The 21,067-nt window shown below is 46.7% G+C and overlaps 1 long non-coding RNA gene across 1 annotated transcript; it reads right to left on the reverse strand.

Annotated features, from left to right (window-relative positions):
• Positions 1-5,858: 5,858 nt before the first annotated feature.
• On the reverse strand, positions 5,859-8,086 carry LOC109146005. Its single transcript, XR_002047758.2, has 3 exons — positions 7,455-8,086; positions 7,149-7,358; positions 5,859-7,060 (listed from the first exon to the last, which is right to left on the reverse strand). It is a non-coding gene; the product is annotated as an uncharacterized LOC109146005 (long non-coding RNA).
• Between the last annotated feature and the right edge of the window lie 12,981 nt (positions 8,087-21,067).

Genomic DNA, 21,067 nt, shown 5'->3' on the forward strand with positions numbered 1-21,067 from the left:
CTGGGAACAGCAGGCATGAGCTTTCTGACTTGTTTGGGATGATAGAGCCACCCTGCTTCCCCAGGGCTTAGTTCCCAAGAGCAGCCATCCCTCACAGATGAAAACAAATTAAACCTTACAAGCTGGAAGAGTCCAGCTCACCAAAACCTTTCACCTGATAGGAAAGCCCTTTCATCTAAAAGCATCCCACTCCTCAGCAAAGCCTGTTCCCACCAGCTGAGCAATCCAAGGACAGCAAGGCTTACCCAAGGCTTAGGGGACCAATGATGTGACACATTCCCATGCAATGGCATGGCCAAGGTGCACCCTCCATCAGGGACAGGTGGGTAGAAGCTGTGTAAGGACTTGCTCAGCAGCAAAAGTCACTAACCCCCTGGATAGCCCAACCCAGAGAACACTCTCTAAGCCACTCTTGCCAACACAAGGCAGATTACCCAAGCACAGCTACTTATACTGACCTTCCTCTAACCAAACCAAGTGGTTTTCTGAGAGCAGCAGGGAGGGCAGTGGGGAGCAGCTGGAGCACCCAACCCCAAATGCAGCACAGCTGGAGGCTCTTAAGGAAACCCAAGCACCTTGGAAATGAGAGACTATGGGGATGACAAGGGGGAAAAGTAACAAATATTGACCACTCAAAACCCTGTGAGGTTTTTAGACTTCAGTGTGTCAGAGCTGTGTCCCAGGCAATGCATCAGCCATTGGGGTGAGCACAGGGGTCATGAATATGGGCTGGAAATCCCTGGAGTTCACTGACTATCAGAGCCTTGTCCATATCAGCCAGGTTATATAGCTTTATCTAATGTAACCTCTCCTATAGAAACGTTTTCTTGGGGAGTCCAGAAGCTGGCGGTCCACTCAGATGGTGCCTTTTTAACTTCTGAGATAAATAAGACTTTTCTGTGTCACTGTATGTGATTATTTACAGTGGCAAGGGCCTGTGAATGGCACGTGCTGTCAGTTCAGTATGTAAATGATGCCAGCTCAGTTTGCTAGATCCCATCAATTATTTTCATACACTTTTCTTTGCCTTCAGCTATCAGAGGAACAGTCACCTTGATGTCTTGAAGTGGTTTTTTTCTCCCATTTCCTATGGGGTGTGTGACTCTACTTTGAGGCTTGGTGGGGAGGAGAACAGGGTTTTCAGAAGAAAGTGAGTTGAGAGAATGAAGTGAGTTGATGGCCTTTCGAACTCCCCCAAAGAGCCAGACAGAACAGCTGCCTCTCCATTAAAAACTGCTACAGTCCACAGCTTCTGCATAGGAGTTTCAAGGTTGGGGTGGCCTAAGGAGCCAGCCCTGGTCTCAAGGGAAGGGTAGAACGTGGTGCTCACATCAGCAGGGTGAGCAGGATCAGGCCCTCAGCATCACCCACGCGTATTTTTTCGAGGAGCCTTCGCTCATCCCGTTCTGAAAGCTGAGTGCTGCTGGCTTCCACCCCCTTGTGCCTTTTTTCTCAACTCTTTCTCTACATTCACTATTAGTCTTTAGATTAGATTGCTCACTTCCCACACTTATTGGGGTGTCTGTTTCCCATTCCCACACAGCAGTGCTGGATCAGCCCCCCTTTAGTCCCTCAGCTGGCACAAACCAACTTTGTTGGACTGGCGTTGGCAGTTACTGACCTGACCCAGTGACCTGTTCCTTAGAGAGAATTTGCAGGGGCTCAACAACAGCCTTGCAGAGCTTTTGGAAGCAGACATGTCCCCTGTTACTTTGCCCCCTTTCTGTGAGCAAGCACATTTCCTTGGACACCCAACTCCAGCCACCCTGCAGTCGGGCAGGCAGCAGCACTCGAGCTCAAGGTGCTCATTCTCTCTTCTGATGCAGAGAGGGGAAAAAAAGAAAATAAAACAAACCCATAAATCACCAAGCTAGCAAATGAAAATAAATACACTTAAAAATATTTCCATGCTGCTTTTTATTATTATTATTTATAATGGTATTACAGAATTTTGTAAAATTAAAGTAAATGTCAAGCAGAATGTAATAATTTTCCTTGGGGTTTGGCACATTTGTGTGCCTGACAGTTTCACATTTTTCTTTATATCCGTGAAGACAGGAGCCTGACAGGGCTATATTTTGTTACCCACTTTGTTCAATTTTGTCATAAATTGGAGCGAACAAAACAGTGAAAATATAGACACCAAATTAATCAAAGAAATCACATTTTAAAGCACCTCAGACAAACGTATGAAATAATCATACTGTGCCAGGAAAGCACATGCAAACACCAACATTTCCCCCTTCCAAACACACACACTTTGCTCCAAGAAGGGCAGAGGCCTCACCCCAGGGCCATTAGTGTTAGCACCAGATGTTGCTCCTTGGCTGTCTCACCTTGGAGAGCCATCAATTAATTTCTCTCCCATGAATTTCTTTCCCTGCACCTGAAATTTATCCAAATCTCAGCTACTGCATCCCATGGCTATGAGCTGCATTTTTTAACACGATGGTGGGTGCCTGACGTGCAGCGGCTAATTTGGTGTGCCAGCACGCACAGTTACATCGTCACCTTTCAACAGGTTGTGTTCAAATTCACACCTCCATCCTCCCACTGCTGCTGCCGCCAGCAGCTCTGCAATGCCTGACAGGGCGCTGTCACTGCCGGGCCACTCCAAACCCTCCCTTAGAACGGTGGCTGTCCCTGTTGTTTGAAGGGAGACATTTGCAGTTCGTAGGAAGAAGCACCATGCATAAAGAACTGCAATTTCCATGAGAATGACAAGGAGAAATGCGAAGTGAGTAGCAGGGCTATCCTCAGGCCAATCCTTTCTGCCTGAGTAAATTCGATTTGAATTCCTCTTGAAAGACCAGCTCTGCAGCACTTGGACTATATTGAAAAGGTCACTGGAGGCAATGTCAGACATACTTTCCAGCTGCACTACAAGTGCACTGATAGAGATTCATAACAATGTATTACTGCAGCTGGAGATCCAAAGTGACTCTCAGAGGAATCCTCCCCACTTATCTGGCAGCAGCAGACTATTCCATTACTCCCCTTTAATGCCTGGATGGAGGTGTTCCTGCCTTCTCTCCTGGCCCCAAACGCTGAATTGGAAGCTCTTCTTGGAGTTTGTGAGACTTGGTGAGGATGGCTGGTGGGATCTTGCAAGCCCTACGTTCATTCCAGCCACTGAAGTGGCCACACTGGTATTCACTTGCCTTCCTCCTACCTCTGGGCTTCAGAGCACTGTTGGGATATAAATGAGAGCAGGAGCACAGCACAGCCATAGTGGTAGAATGTGTCTAACACCAACAGCATCCAAAACTCACCTCTGGCACAGGCAGAAGTCTCCTGATGTCCTGCTAGAATTAGGCTTAAAACCTGAAACAGAAAATGTTGTCCCTGCCCATGGCAGAGGGTTGGACCTAGATGATCTTTAAGCTCCCAACCAGCCCAAACCATTCTATGCCTGTCTCCTTTCGTCTCAAATTCAGTATTTTGCCCTGTAGCCCTGTACTAGGAAAACCTGAGTTTCCCCCTTATCCCACTAACAAACATCCCCATGGTGCTGGGAGCAGGCAGTGGAGGCATTGCTGGGAGTCCCTGTGCTCACCCACCCCAAGGAGCGGGAGAGGGGCAGCATCACAGAGCAAAGGGAGGGCTGACTAGCAGGGACCTGGAAAGCTGCCACATTCCCCTGCAAATGTGGAAGTGGTTCAGTAGTAGATTAAAGGATTTTTTTTTCTCCCAGACTACATACACCCACCAATATATGGCAAATATTCATTTTAAGCTTATTTGTGTATGCGTTGCTAAATACCATAATGGTCTCCAGCTGTATGGCAGGAGGGCCCATTCACTGACATTTTACTGTTGGATTTATTTTTTTTTTCCTTATTGTATTATCAGTGTATTTCCTCTCATTTTGCTTTGTGCTCGTAGAATGCCTGATGTCTCCTATCACACCTGTTTTCTATTATTTGTCCTTTTATTTTAATTCCCCATCTATTGTGTGGATTCTGAAAATCATCTGATAAATCCCATTCTCTACTTTTAAAAAAGCCCCTGAGAAGGTTTTAATAAGTGAAATCTGTATTTTTCTACACCATGCTCAATGAAAGTGTCCGGTGAATAACCCCTGATTGTCAGGTGTTCCCATCCCCATCATCTAAGCAGGGGGGATAATTAGCAGACACATGAAGGTTTACAATTCTGCAAATATCTCAGAAAGACCATTTGGCTGCTTGATCAGTAGAAGGATATTTTTAAAACTGCCATTTGAGATTCAGCTGTATTGCTAATTAAATGAGAATTTCATAAAAATAATCTGAAAAAAGTCTCCGTTAATTGGAGAACGATAATGAACAGACTTGCTAAACAGAGGCATAAACGTCAAACAATCGAAGAGGAATAATAAAGTGCTGCGTTATCGTGCAATGCCAGGCAGCTTTCCTACTTTTATTTTAAGTTTTAACTTTTAGCAATTTTTTTTTTTTTTATTATGGTATTTGTGAATGGCATTCAAAAATGTGCTTTGCAATCATAATTTCCAACCCTTCGATTGGGTGTGAGCAATGCTTGGCAGCACTAATGGTGTCCTTGCTTCAAGTCTTCTTGCATTCTGTGAACAGCTTTTGTGTTCTGCAATGAATACGAGGGGGGAAACGCATTAATATTGTGTGGTTGTTATTCCTGCAGGGTAGTGGCATTATTGAATTAGTGATTCTTTGTAACAATAATGACTTCCAGTGCTGCATTGTACAGTAAAATACATGGAGTCAGGAAGGAACTGGGGAGCCCGTTGGAAGACTCCAACCCAGTTCTGTCGCTGCTGTTCAGCACTCAGCTGCCACGTGCTGCACCTGTGCAGGGAGCAGAGTGCCCCTCCCTTCCCCACACCACTGGATGAGGATGGAGCAGGTATTTATAGGGAGCAGGCAGTGCTGCTGGGGCTGTGATCCTTGGCAGCCCCACACTGGCATGAACGTGCCATGCTAACTCCTGGCACAGGGTTGCGTAAGTTGGGATTGCTCGGAGAGAAGAGAAGAGAAGAGAAGAGAAGAGAAGAGAAGAGAAGAGAAGAGAAGAGAAGAGAAGAGAAGAGAAGAGAAGAGAAGAGAAGAGAAGAGAAGAGAAGAGAAGAGAAGAGAAGAGAAGAGAAGAGAGAGAGGAGAGGAGAGGAGAGGAGAGGAGAGAAGAGAGGAGAGAAGAGAGGAGAGAAGAGAGGAGAGAAGAGAGGAGAGAAGAGAGGAGAGAAGAGAGGAGAGGAGAGAGGAGAGGAGAGAGGAGAGGAGAGAGAGGAGAGGAGAGAAGAGAGGAGAGAAGAGAAGAGAGGAGAGAAGAGAGGAGAGAAGAGAGGAGAGGAGAGAAGAGAGGAGAGAAGAGAAGAGAGGAGAGAAGAGAAGAGAGGAGAGAAGAGAAGAGAGGAGAGAAGAGAAGAGAGGAGAGAAGAGAAGGAGAGGAGAGAGAGAGGAGAAGAGAGGAGAGAAGAGAGGAGAGAAGAGAAGAGAGAGAGAGAGAAGAGAGAAGAGAAGAGAAGAGAGGAGAGAAGAGAGGAGAGGAGAGAAGAGAGGAGAGAAGAGAAGAGAGGAGAGAAGAGAGAAGAGAAGAGAAGGGTCCAGGGAGACCTTATAGTTGCTTTCAGTACTGAAAGGTGTCTGTGAGAAAGAGGGGGACAAACTTTTTAGCAGGGCCTGTTGTGGTAGGACAAGGGGTAATGGTTTGGGACTAACAGAGGATTGATTTGGATTAGATATTAGGAAGAAGGTTTTTATGCTGAGGGTGGGCAGGCCCTGGCACAGGTTGCCCAGAGAAGCTGTGGCTACCCCATCCCTGGGGGTGTCCAAGGCCAGGTTGGATGGGGCTTGGAGCAACCTGGTCTGGTGGAAGGTGTCCCTGAACCTTCAAGGCAGGGGGTGGAATGAGATGGTCTTTAAGGTCCCTTCCAACCCGAACCATTCCAGGGTTCCATCATCTTGCATTAACAAAAAGCTGGTGCCTTGCAGCCTCTACTCTGCCATGCCCCTGCCCCAGCCCTTGGCACTGTCTCACAGGCCCACAGCAGCTGACACAGAGCTGCATGGAAAAGTTTGCAGTAGTACCTCCATTAATTTTACACCAGCAGAGAGTTCTGAAGATGTGGCTGCCTCCCTCGACATAAAATTTGCCTTCAATTTGCCTCTGAGTGCCGCCTTCACACTCTCACAGCCCAAAGAGATTGACTGTGACACCGAGACTTCAGCCTTAGCATGAAGTGTCTCTTGGATATTCCACTTGTGTGAAAAAACCCAAACAAACCAGCTTTGTGAAAGCCCAGAGTAATGAGAATTGACTGCCCTCCATGAGAAATATCGATTAATTACTCTGCAGTGGAAAAAAAGACAACTGTGATGATACACATTTCCCAGCTACAGCACAAACAATTGCTTTTGAGGCATAGAGAGCCTGGGCTGAGGAACCTTGTAGAATTAAGTCATCTCCAGGAGGGAGACAGCAGCCAGGCTTACTGGAGTGCAGGAATATAGCTAGATTTTGGCCAAAGAGAGTTTCTTCTAACAGTGTTTGAAGCAAGGTCAAGTGTTTGAGTAAGCTGGTGTGGTGGCAGGTGTGCCTGCTCGTGGTAGGGGGGTGAACTAGATGGTCTTTAAGGTCCCTTCAAGCCTAAACCATTCTGGCATCCTGTGGTCGTCTCCTACACTTTTGGTTCAAGTTCAGTTTCAGCTTTTCTAGAAGAGTTTCTTATGGGAACATTTACTTAAGAATCTGCTTGGGTTCCTACCCCCTGAGGAGCCTTCTGGGGAACGCCCTCAAAGTTTCTGGTGCTGGTGGCAGAGCTCTGGCTATGCCATTCTGCTGCAGCCCTGTGCCACCTCCCTAATCTGCTTAGACACCACAACAGGGACACTGACCATGACAACCTGACCCACTCTAGAAATGGAAAAATCATTGCAAAATGGTATTTCTGGGAGTAGCAAAAAAAGAAAAGTCAATTTCACAGCGCTGGACTGCTATGTATCAACATGAGAATAGGAACCAAAAAGGCAAATGAAGAAATCAGCTGCACATCCTGCCCAGCTGTGGGCATGCTGTGCCTTTCCCAGTAAGCTGTGCACATGACCTGGAAAAGGAAAATATTAGAAAATATTAGAAAGTATCTTCTGCTGACCTGCTGGTCTCACTGGCTTCAGAGGTGGGACAGGACTTACAGTGGGTCCCTTTCCAGCTATGAAATTCTTGTCCTTTAATGGCATCCAGGTACATCCAGAGCCTACACTGTACTCAGTCCCTGCTGGGAGCACCCCAGGTTCAGCTCCTTTCTTAGACACAGCCCTTGGGTGACCTGAATCATGTCACTTCATCTGTCTCTGCAGCAATTCTCCTTTGGGTTCTTGGATGTAGTGCTTCTTCTGGGCATGCTAGGAAGAAAAACACATTATAGGTGGTAAAAATTCAGATAACTGGATAAAAGCAGAAGATAAATAAAAGTAAGATTCCCCTATGCATTCAGGCACCTGGTTCACTCCCTCCAGGGCTGTGTTGTGTAGGATTGTGCAGATGAGTTATTAGAGCAGCTGGTTCTCAGCTGCACTTTGGGTCTCCAGTGCCACAGGTAGTTGTTGCTCTCTGCAAAGTAGAAACACAAGGAATAGGCTAAATGTAATGTATGTATTTATACACTGCACACACACAAGGCAGGGAAGACAGCTGCATGACCACTAACTTGCAGAAGTTGTAAGTTCCTGTTGTTACCGTTCCAGCCCATCGCCACACGGTTGCTCCCTGGGAGCAAAGTGTCGGGGTGCTGCACACTTCCCTGCTGCCACCACGCTGGCAAGTCCCTGGCAAGTTCCAATCCTGGGGCAGGGGGACAGGCAGCTGGACCTGCCACACGTGTCCACGTGGTCCAGGTGTGCCCAGGTTGACAGAGGTACAGAAATGGAGGCTTTCCCTCCCACAGCTTCCCTGCTGCCACATTTGGAGCTAGATTTAAAAGCACGAGCCAACTGGTTCAGCTCTTCTGCAGTGCTACATACTATACTCTCTGAGGACCATGGGCCTTGGCCATCACCTGCTACAAGTAACCTGTGGGACAGACTATGGCCGGGACACAGCAAAGTGATTTAAGATGTGAATTTTTATGACATTTCTATACTTACAAAAGCTTTACAGAATTAGATGTGAAGTGTTGGCAGAAGCACAAAATCATTGTCAGTGCCCTAACTCCCTGCTCCTCCACGAGTGAAGGGACTTCTGAAGCCTGGTTCTAGAAAATGCCACCATTGGGTTTCTCTGGTGCCTCAGGGAGAACTTGTAGGTGGCATTTGTCCAGTCCAGCCCAGCTCCGTGCACTGGGTTTTGGGGTTTTGGAGACCCCCCAGCTTTACCCCTGTGTGTGAATAATGTGGTGCTAACAAAAGCATCTTCATACCAGTATTGCTGTGCCTGTGTCACAGTCACGGTCTATTTACTGGAGTGATGTACTGGGATAAGTGCATGCATGTAGAACTCTGCTGGTAAAAGCAGGTCCTCTCTCCTCCCTTACAAAGACCTGTAATTGTATATACATTGCAAAATTGATCAGCTCTGAAGCATCTTCTCTTTACACTTAGAAAATATTTGAGCTGCTCACACTCAGGCAATGGACAGTCTGATTTGTAGATGGACAAAATGTAAGGTTCAGCCTGCAGACAACCAGTCCAAGAAGCATTGCGTCACAAAGACACTTTGTTGAATCCCAGTGGCACCTTGATTAGGTCAAGACAAGCTTTAACTCTGCTTTTCCTCCCCAGACCTGCTCACGATGGGGTTGGAGCATGGAGGGCAGTGCCATCACTGCTCCAGCACTTGCTGCAGGAGGGATGACCCTGTAAGCAGCAGTGAGTCCTGCATGCCTGAGCCCAAGGAGCTGTGACCCTGGGAAGCAAGTGGGCTCTATTTCCCACTTAGCCTTTGGCACATCGACCAAGTAATTCCAGTAAAAATAAGATCCTAACTGGTCTGTTTGAAAGGGCAGAGGTGGCCAAACCAGCTCATGTGAGCAAAGGTGCTAAACCAATTATCAAAGATTTTCTTAGCCCAGAGTAAGAACAGCAGGCTGGGATGGGTGGGAGGCTCATTTACAGTCCTGTATGCCCAATACTTTCCTTTTTCTCCTCTGCTGCACTCAGGCATTTCTGTAAGCAGTGCGTGGCAATTCTGGGCACACACCACACCAGCAATTAATTGGATTTGTGGGCCTCAATTCCAGCACCCCTTGAAACGTTTCTAGGGGCTCATAAAAGATGGGGACTGAGCAAAGTAGTAAGAGGAAGGTACAGTGTGGAGAGGACCCTTTTGTTAATCCTGCTCTGCCTATCTTTCATTAGCACACCTCATTATGACATCCTATAGATTTGTGCTCCGGCTCCACTGGTGAGAGGCAAATGATGTTTTAATGAATGATGGTGCCTCGAGCTGATAAGGGACTGTCCCTCACTCCCACTGAACAGAGACTGTGCTCGGCACCATGTGTCCAACTGCACTTAATGTAATTGGATGAAACTTGTAATAGTTTGTTCACTCCAGGTGGGTATAAAAGTCACGGCAAAAAGTCCCAATGATAAAATATCAATTGCTGTCCCTTGCTCAAGGGTATAATTGTGCTTAGTGGTACTTGAGGACCAAAGAATCCAGGCTGGAAGATAATGGGAGGAGGCATGTACAGCCCAAGGCAGAGGCACCTTCAGCTCAAGGCTGCTGAGGCAGGGGCCAGAGCAGGCAGAATGTGCCCAGACACTGGCACTGCTTTTGGAAACTGTCTCCCCAAGCAGTATTTACTCATCCTATGCTCAGAGGATACTCAGAGTAGCCTCATGTGGCTCAGTCCTGGTGCACTCATCTTCCTCTGACTGTGAGGGTGGGCAGGCCCTGGTGCAGGGTGCCCAGAGAAGCTGTGGCTGTCCCTGGATCCCTGGCAGTGTCCAAAGCCAGGTTGGACGGGGCTTGGAGCAACCTGGGATAGTGGGAGGCATCCCTGCCCATGGCAGGGGGTGGAGCAAGATGAGCTTTAAGGTCCTTTTCAACCCAGACCATTCCAGCAGTCTGTGATTCCTGCAGCTCTGGCACAGCACTGGTGTGGGAGCGGTGGCTGTGCCAGTGCCTGCTCCAGCTCTGTGCTGCTGCAGCCCCATCTGCCTCAGCCATGGTGTTTTATAACATTTTCCCAAAGCCATTACTTTTACACCCTGAATGATTACTTCATTTAGCACATACATCAGAACTAAAACACCCAATATTAGCTCATTTAAGTTCATGCTCAGTGATGGATTAATCGTTTCTCTTTTCTGGAGCAAAGCCCAGTCCATTTCATCTGAGGACCGAGGAGAAATGTTCCCTTGTATCTTGAAGTCTGAGACATCTGCTGTGCTTTGTGGATCTGCTTGTCCACAACCCCCCCTCCCCCAAGATGCTTATATATATTAAAAAAAGAGAAATTGCTAAAGATATAGATCACACCCATTTTTTTCCCTGCTTTCAGAACAGGTGCAAAGGAAGCATATCAACAGTTCAGTCAGGATGAGCCTGTGTCTGTGTGTCCTTTGAGGTTTCAGATGTCACATCATGTTACAGTGGGTATTGCTGTCTTGTACTATCGTGTGTCATGGGCCACACAGGGAAATGAGGAGATTGGAACAGGTCCTTAATGGACAAACACAATGAGAGCAGATACCTGTGCTAGCTCCAGCCAGGCTGAGACCAGAGAATCCTGTGTGCTAAATATTATGGCCAAAATAAAAACAATGGGTGGGTGATCAGACTGAAACGCTTGAGGCCTCCTGTTCCCCAGAATTAATAGAAGTGTTGGTCAGTCAGTGCAATGAGTAAATGATGTGAGGAAAGCCCCTCTCTGTCACCCTCGTGGGCAGCAGACCTGTAGCAGGAGCCAAGGCTGGGTCTACGGCCCGTGCCAGGAGCCAGACTGGGAGGCATCACTCAGTCAGAACTACCTGGGCTCCAGTGACAGTTTCTCACCTCCAGGATCTCTCTTCTACAGAAGCTGTGCCTGATGAAGTCCATTTACTTCCAAAGCATGGGTAGCAGATGTTGTTTTTGGGATGATTTTCCCTCCTTTCTCACTAAAACATCAGCAGTTTGTGAATAGCTGATGAGGAAGGAGGGCAAAGAGAATTGGGTATGGGATTGGAGATGTTCCCAAGCTGTTAGAGTCACTTTGTTATTGAGCTCTCTCTATCTCCTTGTCCTGTGTTTAGTCAGAGACCAAGAGTGCCACTGTCTTTCAGTATTGTGAAAACACATGGAACAAGAAAACAGTGCTGAAACATTTCAGGCAGTCTCCCTTACCCTGTGCTCAACTATTAGTCTTATTGTCAGCAGGAGGAAAGAGGTACGTACCATTTGAAAGTATTTAGAACTCACTATGTGGTTTCAAAACACAGGATCCTGCAAGGAACTCCTCTCTTCAGTGTCACAGGCAATTAAGTTTTTAAGAGGTTTTCTGTAGCATTAGCAGACCATATAATATTCTCAAAAGTGCCTTTATAGCATCCTATAAGGACAAACTGCTTGCATCTTCCTTGGAAAATAAAAGGCTAAATTCCAGTACTGGAAGGTGACCAAGTTCCATTTCATGGATGACTCAAGGTGGCTGGGTGTGCACTGCTGCTGCTGCCCCCTCCAGCCATGGCTCTAATTCTCTGTGGGGAACTGCTCCCCACACCCAAAGCTCATTACCAGGAACTGCTCCCCAAAACCAAAGCCCTCCACCAGGGAGGGAAGGCTCAGTCCTGCCTCTTTGCCCTGCGCGTGGGAAGCATCCAGTGGCAGGGAGAGTGAAAACCAGAGTAAAAAAGGTAAAAAGAAGCAAGAAAAGCCCACCCTTGGGATTGGCCCTCAGGTGCTCCAGAAGTATATTTCTATTAGACACTGCCATCCTTTCAGGCTGTAATGTATTCCCTCATTATGGTAAACATCCACATGGCATTTGTTTCTGGAATGATATTGCACAAAGCCGTGTAGTAAAAATGCCTCTGATCTCACAAAGCACAAGGCTCAAGACAAATAAAATCTGTAAACAGTTCTGCACTCCAGGATGTTTTATGAGCTGGACCAGCGTTTACTCAGGGCTAATGCTGAAGAAGTTCATTTGATCTGCTGGAAAAGGCTCTGTTCCCTCAGGAGGCTTCATTCCTCAGGGGTATCGGCACGGTCACTACGATCCAGCTCTCGACTACCTTCTTCCCTTTGCTGCTGCAAGCTGGTGTCATTCATTGCACAGTTCCCTCTCCCAGCAATACTTCCCTGATATTTAGAAAGGTATATAAATGTCAGCAGGCCGGCGGCGGCCCGGAGGAGTCTGCAGGCAGCAGGCAGGTGTGGAGCTCACTGGCTTGGGTTACACTGAAACCTGAGTGCTGGGAAAGGGCCAAGCACTCCCCTCCCAGGGCTCCTGGGCTGCACTGCAGGCTGCTGCTCCTCAGGGAGCCTGACACCGGGCAGTGGCAGGAGAGGACAGTGAGCGATGGCATCTCTCACATAATCTCCAGCAGCACCAGCCTGAGGTGTGCAGGGGGTGCACGAAGCCAAGGCTGTGCAGGAGAGAGGGCCAGATCCTTGTTTGAAGCCCCTGTATCACGGTGAAAACTGGAGCAGGGCCATATATGTGACGTGATGAGAACATTAAAAGGATCATAGAATCGTGGAATCATAGAATGGTTTGAGTTGGAAGGGATCTTAAAGCCGATAAAAAATTAACTAGTTCCAACACCCTACCATGGACAGGGACACCTCCCACTAGCCCACAAGCCCTGTCCAACCTGGCCTTGACACTTCCAGGGATGAGGCATCCACATCTAACTGAGGCTCTGAGATGTTACAGACCAGGCTGAGGCCAAAAAGCCTTTTGCTCACTGCCTGAAGCACATGGATTTTTGGATTTTAAAATACAGCTGTCAGTTGGGGAACCTTCTAGAAACACAAGGATAGAACCAGCATGGCACTAAAGTGACCCATCTGGGCTGACTGCCTGACAGCCATTCCCAGGGGCTGACCTGCTCTGTGCCCTAAAGGGTGCTGGCTAATCACCCCATGGAGGTGAGGGAGACGGAATATCTCACCACACCCCATAATGGAATCAGGAGACATCCCAGGGTGTGATGAAATCAAGAGATGCCCATTTGGAAGTGGGTGGCTCCAAACCAAATCAGGGCCAACTAACCAGCTTGCCTTGTCCAGGTGAGTTCTGATCATCTCCAAAACTGGAGATCCTACAGCCTCTCTGGCCTCTCATCTGGCACTTGACCATCCTCAGGGTGGACACTTTTGGCATCATATCTCATCAGAACTTCCCATGCTGCAATTTGTGCCTGTTGCCCCTTGACCTGTCACTGCATCTCCAAGCACAGTCTGACTCTGCCTTTTGCACACCCTCCTCTTAAGGTCATCAACAGCAGTAAGATGTCCCCTTTCCCTTCTTGAAACTCCAGTTTTTCTCATTCTTGTCCCAGTACATTGATGTCTTTTTGTAAAGGGAAACCCAAAACTGGCCACAAAACCTCTAGTGCTCAAGTACACATAGGAACAGCTCTGGGATTCACATCTGCAGCCCGTGAGCAGCTCCAGCTGTGCTGCACTAATTCATCACCCACTGGTGGGTGTCAGGAGCTCCTGCAAAAAAGCAGAACTCAAAGAACTTTCTCAGCTGGTTCCCCTTTGACAGATTTCAAGCGTTCACTCTTCTCTCATCTGGCCATTTGTAAGGGGTTCACACGTCCATGGCTGCTCCGTTAGAGCTTGTCTGCACTGCTGGAAAGCTTCATTAGTTCAGGACACCCAGTGCACGTCTCCTGTTCAGAGGGAAAAGCAGAGGGGAACACAAGCCATGTTAGTTACAGCATTAGGGAAACTCATTACAGCCAAGCTCACCTACAGACCTAGGAGGATTTTATCTTCCTGCTGTCTTTACCTCATACAAGTCTTTGAGAAAAAAAAAAGAAGTGATTTTTTTGCTAAAAGAAAGATCTCAGAATTTGTTTTGGGACAGACCAAAAAGCCCAAGGGTTTTGAAAGATACCAGGAGGAAGAGGGAAGATGGCCCCAGGCAGCACGAACAGGATGAGATGCTATTAATGCACCAACTCCCCTGTCTGACCATGAACCCTTTCCTTAGGAAATTCCAGAAGGGTCCAAATCTGGCATGTGAGAGGAGAAAACTATTTTTAATAAGGCTGGTCCAGGTCTTTCTCAGGTTTACAGTCAGTTCCTTCTTGCAGCTTGTACCTAATGGGGATTATGTACATTACATGATCACATCAGATGCTGTGGTCCCATACCTTTAGAAATTTCATTCTTTTTTTTGAGCAGCAAACCAGAGATTGTGGAAAGACAGAAGGTATGACTGAAAATGGGGAAAAAATGGTGGGGGAGTAAATGGCCTTTTGCAGTCCTGACTGAAAAATGGAAAGTCCCCAAGTCAGCCATCCTTTTGGAAACCTTTGGCCTCAAAATACACTTTGTAACTGATGTGTTTTAATTCCAGGAAAAGCACACTGAGCTGAGGCTTAGACCTTGGGCAAATTCGCCTTTTGGCTCAAACAGCAAAGATCTTGAGCTGAAAATGCCTGCTGCTGACAGTCTGTGCCATGGCTGCGTCCCAAACACTGCTGGCATAGCTGTGGTGGAAAAAATAAAATACATTTCATTCCCCAATGGTCATGCTGTAATGGCATGAAATTAGAAACTCTAATCAATAGTGCTTTACACAGCATGACTCTCATGTCAAAAGAGCCCATGGTTTAAAAAAGAAGAGTCACAAATAAATACGAAAATCAAGGCTGTGAAGCGTCAGTAATGAAGTATAATTCTGTCAAGCAGTCCCAGCCACTGATTCTCTTCACAAAACCTTCACTCACCCAAGCCTTCATTCTGCACACCTCCCTGCTCTTCCATCTCCACAGAATTTTCCTGTATTTATTTGCCCTTCGCACATGAAATGTCACTGATTCGAGCGTGAGTGACGAAACTGGGGAGGGCAGGGCTGTGCTGCAGCCCTCGCTCTGCCTCTGCTTGGTTCTCAGTACTTTCACCTCTCTGCTGCTTTGGCAAAGGCCCCAGCCTCTATCTGCTCACCTCGCTGGGGCACATGCTGAGACCAACCACACACCTTGCTTCTAAAATGCACCTCTTCTGTTCCTATAAAGTGTAAATAAAATGCAGGTTATTATTACTATAACAACAGCAGAAGTTAGAGTTATCCTATTTATATCAAAAATTATAGACAGCTCTCCTCAGACCCTTATTTTTTGTTTGTACAGGCGACACTGCTAGAAGAACCACCAGAGATAAAGTATTCAAAAATAATAAGCAGACTCCCAAAGGCATGAAGAGCTGACAGCTACAGGGCTCTCTGTCTGTCATACAAGTCTTTTGGGAGATTGTGGCATTTTGTTCAGGGACAGGGTTTGGGATTTTTCCAGCACTAGTTTTAAAGCTGCTCTCGCCATGCACTGCTAACATTAGCACAGCTTGGCAGGTGGAGGAGTGCCCTGAAAATAGAGAATTCTTGGAGTGGAGATTTTGTTAATTAGCCCTTCTTCCTGCACACAGCCCTGGCTCTCCGAGCAGCTCCTGTGGCAGGGGGGCAGTGATTGACCAAAGGTTGGATGCCTTCAGGAGGAGAAAAGGTAAGAGCTGCCTGGCTTCCAGACATAAATGAAAGTCCTCCAGAAAGACCTGCTGAATCCAAAGTCAGTGGGGGAAAAAACCTTACATGGCCTCAAGAGAAAGTCTCAATCTTTGTGAGGAGTGTCTCTGGCAGTTTCTGTGTCCTTTCCCTAATTTTGCCACTGAACCACGGTACTTTGGTTAATTGAGTTACCTGCAGCCTCGTCTTTAGCACAGAAATGGATGTTTTTCCCTTGAGCCAGTATCAGTGAGGACAAAGAAGCAGAGGTTACACTCTGAGTCCATGGCCCGAAGCCCAAATGGAACCAGTGAACACAAACCCCAGGTAACAACTCTGCACTCCAGACATGCCAAACTCCATCCCTGAGCAGAGGGGGTTGAGTGGGTGACGTCCATGGTCTGTTCCAACCACACCCATTCCGTGGTTCTGTGAATTCCCAAAGAGAGAGGGGTGTTTTGGAAAGGGCATGTCTGCCTGTGCTTCGTGCTGCTGAGGCGAGCCCCCCAAACACTTCCTGGAGAAGGTGTCCATGGCTCCCATCAGCAGGGCACCATGGGCTGGGCCCTGCAGAGCAGTTCCCACAGCACTGCTTCAGCTCTCTCTCTCTCTGAACAGTTGCATTCACTTCACAGCAGTCACTTACATCATGCCACGTCTGAAAAGTAGGATGAAAGCCAAAAATTATGTCTTTCCCAAGCTCTCAATAAAACCAGTGACTTGTGCAATACATACAAAGCTTTAACTTGGGGAACTTCAAGTCACCAAGCATCTGTTAATCAGCAATGTGCCAGTCCCTGGGGATTGTGGGGATGTTAAAAGGTTATCCTGCTCTCCCACACATTGCACTGCTGAGCTCCATTACACAACCAAAGGATGATTTCACGTGTGGCAAAGAATTTTTGATTCTCCGGATATTATTTTAGATGTGGAAACTCAGCTGCTGAATGCTGCTTTTCAGGTTAAACAAAACTTACAGCCAACACTCATTCTCACACTATTAATGAAGATAATCTTGCCCTGCAATTGACTTTTTTCCAGAAATAGCAGGAGAGGGATTTTCAAATCCTTTCAGGTTTGCAAAACGTTATCTCACTCTATTCCTTTAATCTCCTGGTGCTGAAAGATGGATCTTTTTCTCTTACGGCTGGATGTACTTCTACACTTCAGCAGCAAACCATGAAAGGGAATCAGGCTTATGGAAAGAAATAATAAAGAATTTGCAGTGTTAAAATTTACTTGGGCTTGTCTGGACTTCCTCAGCTTTGAATTCCAACATGATTGACCAGATTGAATGTTACACAAAACCAACTGACAAGCTCTGTGTACAAAGGACTGCTGGGCAGGGGAAGGGACTGTATTCTGCTCCAGGGCAGTGGTGGACAGGACAAGAAGTTGGAGAGCTTGAGCACAGCCAGGGAGAGAGGTAAGTTGGACTGGGGAAAAGATTCTTACATCAGCACCAGTACTGAGCACTGGGATACACTGCAGGGTCTCAAGTGCCAGAGTTTTAAGAACATCTTGAGGAAATATGACAGGGTTGAAGCTTATCCATCCTTGGAAGTGTTTGGCCAGGTTGGAGGGGGCTTGGAGCAACCTGAGATAGTGGAAGGTGTCCCTGCCTATAGAGTGGGGTTGAACTAGATGAGCATTAAGATCTCTTCCAACCCAACCCAAACCATTCTGTGATTCTGTGATGACACTGCCCTGGAGGAAGAAGGTAACCTGGAAAATCTCCCAAGGTCCCATTCACTTTCTGGTTTCTAGAAAAACCCACAGATAAACTGCACAGCTACAGTAAAAGGCAGAGCAGTGCATTCCCACAGCGATTCCTACTCCGGAATTGCAGGGAAGGCACAATTCATAGCCTGCTTTTTCATTTCCATGAATCTTAATTGTTCACATAATAATCGCAGAAGTATTTAATAATACAAAGCATACGGGCCAGATGTTCCACTGGTGTAAATCAACAGCACTCGGGAAGCTTCAGTGGTGCTGTGCTGGCGTAATCATTTGAAGCTCTAGTGCTGCATCTTTAAGGTGGCTCTCAGGATTTTAGTACCTTCTTACTGTTTCCACTAAAACCAAGTCACAGAGTTTATTGCCCACCTACAAATGGCCACCTCCCACCAAATGCTCAGAACTGAAGATCAAAAACCCGAAGTTCAAAATAGATTGACTTCAGGTCACTTTAAAAGCTCTGGTCCAGCCTCTGCTGGCCATCACTACGTTTTATCATGGCCACATACTCCTCCAGCTGACCTCACCCTGTCCCAGGCCGGCACAGACAGCACTCACTCGGCCAGAGGTCCATGAAGTGCCTTGTCTTAGTCTCAGCTGGTGTGTGAGCTCTGCTTTATTTGCTTCCCACTATAAAAAAAAGAAAAAGCTTTTAATTCACTTCCTCCTGGGAGTTTCTGCGATGCTCATTGATCCAGTCTACAAGTACTTTGCAAACACTAATGGATCCAGTGAAACTCTCCACTAATCTCCTCCTGAAACTTGGCACCAAACTGCTCATTTCTGATGGCTTCTCCTTTTACAGTTGTTTTGCTTTGCTACCTGTTTCAGAGCCACTCCAGGGCTCATTAATTGTCCATCCTTTGTCCCTTGAAAATTTTCCTTTTAATCTTTCCAGTCACATGTTGGATACTGATGTGAAACAGACTTCAATTTGCAGGTCTTTCACACCTGCAATGATACTGTTTGAACTGATCGTGGCATTACCAGTTGCACATGGACATCTGTAATTGAACTGAAAAGCTTTGCAAGATGTATTCATTGGACTTCTGATCTCATTTGTTAGAGAGCCTTAGGGAATGAGCAATTTCCACTCCTCAATTTATGACAACTGGTCATAGTTACTTAAACGGAATAAAATAAATCCTGCGGCATGTGTCCCTTCTGGAAAACAGGTTGACAATTGTGCCCAGAAGAGAATTAAATTGCCCAGTGACAGTGCTGTATTGAGAGAAAAATATATTGATAGAAGAAAGTAATGGTAAAGTGTTTTGTGGAGGTTCCCAGGTTAATATTCCTTCTGCTAACGTGACCCCCTGGTTGAGATTCTGGGAAATTTCAATAAATTGTGTGGAGACTATGCAAATAAGCTGGTCTGCTGTATTTGAAAATAAGCTATCCTTGTGTTAATTCTATCTGGGGCTAAGGGGTGACCTACTCCACTTCCATAACTAGGGCTGGATTTTCAGCTGTCAGGAACAGCTGGATTTTCAAAAGACCTTCAGACCAGCATGGTTGGGCTCTTTGGGCAGCCCTGTGCATGCAGGAGGAATTTCACTGACCACCCAACCATTAATCCTCAAAATTTCACTCCTAAATCAGTAGATCTTTCTTTTATTTCATGTAACAAGCAACTTAGGATTCTTTTTTTTTTCCCCCTTGGGTTGAAATTGCAGTGTCTGGATATAAAAGCATCTGATTCTACACTCAGGCAGTTTTAAAGCTGAGGTTTGTGCTGAGGCCCACACATCCCCCTGTGCACCACAGGATCAACCTGGCACCCTGCCATAATACCCAGCGTTGGAAAGGCTGAGGAACTTGGGAATTTGTTCCCATGTGCAATACTGCAGCAAGAACTCCATCTGGGGACCTCTGACTTTGTCCCCTCCACGTGCTGAGCTGCCCTTCAGTCAGGGTCCTGAGAGCAGTATGAACCCCAAACAGCCAAGGCTGTTTAACTGCACCTGCAGAACTTGGCCTGAAAGGAGGCCAGGTCCTTCTGCTTTCTAGCCCAGCCCTCTTTTCCACTGCCTTGTTCCTCTCATGTAAGCACCCCATTCCCATCCAAAGTGTGTGAAGTGACCTCCTGGAGGGCTGAGGAGCCTGTCCTCGGTGTCAGACAGCACTTGCCACAGCTATCAGTGTTCTGCTGTGTGAGGACACTAGTGTGGATTTATGAAATTATCTTAAATCCAAGCTGCACATTTCTTAATTATCAGTATTCTTTTCCTGTACAAGTAGAATTTGCATAATTTCCCGGCAGTAGAATAGAGCAACATCAAGACAATAAATAAAAAAATTCACCAATTCATCACAGAACTGCTCATCCAGTTGCCAGAATTGTTCCTTTTCCTTGCATAGCTAAAGCAGACACCAAGGAAGAGCAGATCCTTCATTTAGCTTCCAGAGAACCACATTGGCTCATGCTGGTTGAAGAGTTGGCCCTGCATTAGTCCACAAGTTCTTCATGGAGATAGTTTTGACAAAGAATGCCAACTGAGACAGTCATTCCAGAAATCTTTAAGCATTGGTGCTGTTACAGGCTGTGCTCTTGGCACCAGTGAGCACTCACAGCAGTGCTGGGACCAGGGGACACAGGGGACACACACAGTGCTTTGCAGGCTGAGACCTTACAGAGCAAAGACTTTCACCATTTGTTTTTTAATAATATGGGAATGTGCAGCACGGGCAGCACATTCTTCAGATCCAGGCAGGCCAGAGGTGCAATCAGCAGTGTCCTAACAGCAGAAAAACAGGCAGTGGATTCACACAGATCCCACTGCCTTCCTGGGGGGTTTGATCCTCCAGCACACCTGGGGTGTGCAACTCATCCTGCTCTGCCAGGAGCTCCTGGGCCAGCCTCCACCTGCAGGTGCAGGTGGGCAGCCTGTGCCCTCCTCAGCCTCTCTGCACCTGCTGGGGACTATTGCAAATTGCAATTAGGAACCCAAACCACTGAAGAGCTTTAATCCAACTTCATTTCCTTGCTGTCCACTAAATGGCAATGACATTAATGTGATTTTTATCACTTCAGATAGTCCAGCTGCCCACATGAAAACTAGAGATATATTTTGATCCTGTCTTGTCTACATTTGTGAATGGTTCAAACGCTTGCCATCCTGGCACCATGTAACTCAAAATGCCACTATCCCAAGTGATGTATTTTGAAGAGGGACCATCCTCCTGTTGTACTGTATCAAGGGAATGACAGGTTCTTGTGGTGTACTTCAGCAGAAAGATGACACTCTACTTTTGTGTCTTAAGGGCTCCAAGATACATCAGGGGAAGTGCTGGCGGATTCCTGGGACCTAGAGGCAGGCACAAGGTGTTATTGTCAAAATAAAAGAGAAAAACTGGGGCAGATCTTGAATCTGACTATCCCATGATGATAGCAACAGGCAGGGGGTCATGTAGGCATTCTCTTGTGGCAGATTGGGATGTTTCCTCATCACATTATCAGTTCAGCCCAAAAGTGTGTTCCTAAAGCTATCAGCTCAGAATTCAACTTTTGCTTAAATTTTACCATATGCTTCACTCCACTGGACTTGCAGTGGATTTGCACATATTTAATTTTAAGCACCTGCTTTGCTGCCATTCTAGCTGGGGGTGGTAACCTGGATTTTGTAAGGCTGAGCTTAGTTCTGTATAGTCAGAAGAAAAGCAGAATAGGGAAAAAATTCAGCAAAGAGCAGCAAAGATATGTGAAGA

This window comes from Corvus cornix, chromosome 19, assembly GCF_000738735.6.
Source record: "Corvus cornix cornix isolate S_Up_H32 chromosome 19, ASM73873v5, whole genome shotgun sequence".
NCBI lineage: Eukaryota > Metazoa > Chordata > Aves > Passeriformes > Corvidae > Corvus > Corvus cornix.